This window comes from Salvia hispanica, chromosome 4 (genome assembly GCF_023119035.1).
Source record: "Salvia hispanica cultivar TCC Black 2014 chromosome 4, UniMelb_Shisp_WGS_1.0, whole genome shotgun sequence".
Taxonomy (NCBI): Eukaryota; Viridiplantae; Streptophyta; class Magnoliopsida; order Lamiales; family Lamiaceae; genus Salvia; species Salvia hispanica.
In genome coordinates, this window is record NC_062968.1 from 9,242,843 (window position 1) to 9,247,935 (window position 5,093).

The window sequence follows — 5,093 nt, forward strand, 5'->3', positions numbered from 1 at the left end:
TAGTAAAGATCCATCTGCATCCGACTAGTCGTTTTCCCACTGGCAGTACACATTTCTCCCATGTCCTGTTTTTGAGGAGAGCATTCATCTCCTTCTTCATGGCTTCCCTCCAGTGTTTGTGCTTCATTGCTTCTTCTACTGAGTTTGGTATTTCAGCCTCATATAGGGCAGCTTCAAATGCTCGTGTCATTTCAGTCATCTGAGCAGTCATGGAGCAGGCCATAGGGTAGCGAGCTTTTCTTCCCTTCCAATCTGGGGAGTATTTCTTCGGGGGCACTCCTCTATTGCATCGTGGAGGCAGGATAGGTTGTCCGGAGGTTTCTGGCTCCTCTTGGATGGTTTCCCCTCTATGCTCAAGGTCAGTCTCAACAACAGAGAATTCACTAGGATCAGAATTCCTTACCTCAGGATAATCAATCAGAGATATTGGGGCCTTGTCACTGAGCGCAGTGGTCTCTGCCGGTGTGTTTGAGGCCTGCTCGGTGGTAAAGCTAACCTTCTCTGTTAGATCCACTTCGGGAACAATACTTGGTATTGGACTGGTGATTAGGTTCGGGAACAAACTTAGCGGGTCAATCGAAGTTTCTTTTTGATTTCCCTCCCCCTGACTGCTAAGTTGGTGATAGAAGTACTCATTTTCAACGAAATCACAGTTCATTGTGATAAACATGCGTTTGGCTTTGGGGTCGAAGCATCGATAACCTTTTTGTTGTTGGGCATATCCCAGGAAGACGCCTTTTACGGCACAAGGGGAAAATTTGGATCTTTCGTGTTTTGGTATATGAATAAAGGTAGAGCATCCAAAAACTCTAGGCTCAAGAGTAAGTGGGAGAGGTATCTGTGTTTGGGTAGATAGGACTTGTATGGGGGATTTGTTTTCGAGGCCTTTAGTGGGTAGGCGATTCAGGGTATAGACAGAAGTGGCTAGGGCTTCAGGCCAAAAAGACTTTGGGACTTTGGATTCTATAAGATGGGCTCTGGTCATTTCAAGGAGTTTCCCATTCTTTCGTTCTGCTACCCCGTTTTGTTCAGGTGTGTGAGGGCAAGTGGTTTGGTGTACAAGGCCATTTTTCGCAAAGAATTGTTGCATTTGGGTATTAACATACTCCCCCCCATTATCAGACCTAAGGATCTGTATGTTTTTCTTATACTGGGTTTGAACAAAGGTATAGAAAAGAACAAATTTATCAAATACTTCTGACTTAGATTTCATAAAATATATCCATGTCATGCGTGAAAAATCATCGATAAAAAGCACAAAATATTTAAGACCTTGACCTCCCGTAATAGGTGCTGGTCCCCACACATCAGAATGAATAAGGGAAAAAACTTGGTCCACACGGGTATTATTAGCTTTAAAAGAATGTCGATGACTCTTAGCCAAAAAACAAGTATCACAATCCATACGAGTAATTTTATCAAAACTAGGGAATAAAACTTTAAGATAACCTAGCGATGGGTGTCCTAATCGACGATGCCATAGCGAAGCCTGTCTGTCCGCGGATCCGTGAGTGAGCAACACAATACTCTGTTGAGCTACCTCATCCACATAGTAAAGACCACGTCGCTCAGTGCCACGCCCAACAATCGTCCCCGTCTGAGTATCCTGTAACATGCAAAAAGAAGGTTGCATTAGTAAGGTGCAATTCAGTTCTTTCGTGACATGACTGACAGAAAGTAACTTAAGGGACAAGGTTGAGACATATAAGCAATTTGAGATTTTTAGAGCGGATGAAATATTAATGGTTCCGGTTCCCTTGACAGTAAACAATTCCCATTGGCAGTCTGGACATATTTTTTATGAGGTTCGGACATCCCAGTAAAATCAGATTCATCAAATGGCATAGTGTCAGTAGCCCCACGGTAAAAAATCTAGTCCTTATCCTTATATGAAGATTCAGACATACTACAGGCTGCAGATAAATTTTCTAGAACTTGAAACCTATTTTTGCAATCAATTTGAGATTCAAATTCCAATTTTCTAGAGTCTGGGGGTCTTTTTCCAACAATATGAGAGTAAATGGGGTCAATATTTAATTAAGGAGTGTTTGAGGAGTGCATAAAAAGAGAATGGGGTATATTTTCATATTCTACGGAACTGGAGGGACTGGAATATAATAAAGGTGGATGTGAGGGATTTAATTTAAAATTAAACCCCCCATTACCTTTCCCAACCCTTGCCGATGCCATTTCTTCTCCAGAAGGCGCCGCTGCAGTCCCAATTCCACTCTGGTGCTGCCCGCTGCATTCGCAGCGCTGGTAGCCCGGTCTCGCTCCCCTGCTGCCGGTGGTTCCCTGTTTCCCTTGTTCGCCCAATTTCGAGCAGCCCGTCGCTTCTTCATCGCATCCCACCAATCAGGATATCCGACTAGGTGGAAGCACTGCTCCTTGGTGTGTTTCTGGCCTCCAAAGTGAGAGCACAAGAGCTTGTTCTTATCTTCCTCGAAACGACGATCCTCTCCACGGTGCGGAGTCTGCCCGCCTCGTCCGCCATCGCCGCCGCCGCGAATCGTCAAGCCCGCTGCAATTCCGCCACTATCAGCACCGACGGGTGTGGGTTTGAGCACGCTTTCGTTCGTCGCCTCCCTTCGGACGATGGCGTAGGCGTTCTTCACCGACGGGAGTGGATCCCGTTTTAGGATGTCCTTCCTTGTTACTTCGTGGCTTTCATTCAGAGCCATCAAGAACTGGTACAATCTTTCCTCTTGTATTTCTGCATTGCGAATTGCAATATCCTCTGCGTATATCATTTTATTGGGTTTCTTCCTGTCAGTCGACATCCATATGTTTTGGAGACGAAACCACAATTGCTCCAAGGTCATATTGCCTTGTTTGATGGTACTTGCTTTCACGTGTAAGTCGTATACCTGTAGCGAATCTCCTCGCCTGCCATAGTTCACGGCCAGTGCCTCCCATAGCTCCCTCTCCGTCGGATATTGCGAGACCTCATTTACGAGTTCGGGTTCTATGCTGTTAATTATCCACCCGAACAACAATGATCCAGCGTCTGCCATGTTTCATGATCTGGATCTGTGATTGGTGGAGGCTCTGAATCCCGAGAGATGATAATCGCTTCCCACCAATAGCTCGTTTTACGAGGGTCGCCCAGAGAGGGTAGTTATCCTCTGACAGTTTCGTAGGTTGTCTGGATTGGCCGTTGGCTTTGGTTTTGAAGTTTGAGTTGGGGATTTCTGCATGGTTTGACGGATGAATTCTGCGATTTTTTCTGCAAAATCACCGGAAAAATTCATGATTGAGTTTTGGTCCTTCTTGTGATCTTTAGTGTCTGACATTGCTGCTGTTTGTTTTTGGATATAGGTTTCTACTCTTGGTTGAAAGGTCGGGATTGGTATGGACGGTGATGAAATTATATTCTGAGTCCCTTTTTCTCAACCTGCTCTGGTACCATATTGAAATTGATATCCAAGAGAGAAGAGGAAGAGACATTGTAGGAGAATTGTATTCTATGTTGTATTTCATCATTTGGAGTAAGCCTCTTAATATAGAGGCTTACCCTAATTTACAAATGGTAATACTATCTCGTATTTTTGGTGGTATCAATCACACATTAATTACAAGATCAATCACTCACTAATTACATGATCCCTGCCTTACTTACATTATTTCTTTTCCATATTCTAACAATATTATATCTCAAAAAATTCAACCAAAACAAAATGCTAACTTCATAAAACTTTGCTTATCTAACATGTAACAAAAGATGAAGGAAGCTTCAACATCAAACATCTTATTTCTGAACCTTACTTGTACTTGATTACCTTTATTAAAACTATGGCTATTTTTATAGTACTCGCTACCTGAAAATCTCACAATTTGTCTTTCTTGTCTATACTTGTAAATTAAGCTGACATGGTTATATAAGTTGAGATTTGAAATCTTTATTCATGGTTTCAAAATATACTTGTGAGGTTCATCATCGTCAGCACCCATCAGTGATTGTTTTTATCTTTAAGAAATTATTGGTGAAAGTGAAAATGGTTAAACATAGGCAAAGTGAAAATGTCAACAAAATTTCGACACACCTCACTATATGATCACATATCATAATCTCAAATCACACAATTCACATTCTCACATACTCAATGGGTTTGGATCCATGTTGTGTGGAGCCATAGTAGGGGCTGCTATCCTATACAACAATTTTGAAAAGTTTTTTTTCTCTCTAAGAGCATCCACAATGGGGCGCCCTATAGGGCGCCCTATACTCCGCCACATCAACATTTTATCCTCCATCTCATTCACCTACAGTGGGACGCCCTATAGCCCGCCGTATAATTTTAAATCCTATTTTGTGTTTGTTTTTTATTTTTTATGTTTTCAAATATATCAATTAGCAAGAATAAATATAAAAACACCACAAATTAAAGACAAATCTTATTGTCAGTATTTATTTTTTATTTTTTTATATTATATGCTTGTAAATATGGAAAATCATCGGAATTCATTATTGAATTTAGAGAGAAATTGAGATGGGGAAGAGAGTGGAGTGAAATGTGTGAAATGAAGTAAAAAAAATTGGTGATATATATAGAAGAAAATACAAAAAAAAAAACAAATTTCGACACACCTTACTCCCGCTTTGGGGCGGAGGATAGGCCGGAGGATGCAAAAAATGGTTCATCGTCTGCGGAGGATGCATACGGCGCGGAGGATGGAAATCGCATAGGGCGTGGAGCTACAGGGGAGGACGATGGGGCGGACGATGCATAGAGCGGGCTATCGTCCGCCTCACTGTGGATGCTCTAAACAGGTGGAAGCGTGTGACTCATTATCTACTAACATTATTTTAATTATTTTTTTTTTTTATCTTAGTTTACCAATTATGTATTAAAACTTGTGCCAAACTAAATATTTATACTTTTAAGGACGGTTCAACGAATATTATAATATTATATAAAATATTTATTTTTTAAAATATAAAATATGTTATGGAAGTCACAAGCATTGAGTCCAAAACACGCTCCGCCAAGCACGTCATCGATCCATTCGAGAATCGCGGCTTACAGCTCTCCACTATCTGAATTATTGCCGCCAAATCTGTGATTCACAGTTAATTTGGTTATTACCCGCCT

The 5,093-nt window shown here is 41.4% G+C and overlaps 1 long non-coding RNA gene across 1 annotated transcript; it reads left to right on the forward strand.

Annotated features, from left to right (window-relative positions):
* The first annotated feature begins 2,191 nt into the window (after positions 1–2,191).
* Positions 2,192–3,584, forward strand: LOC125185250. Its single transcript, XR_007170093.1, has 3 exons — positions 2,192–2,690; positions 2,774–3,114; positions 3,319–3,584. It is a non-coding gene; the product is annotated as an uncharacterized LOC125185250 (long non-coding RNA).
* Positions 3,585–5,093: the final 1,509 nt, after the last annotated feature.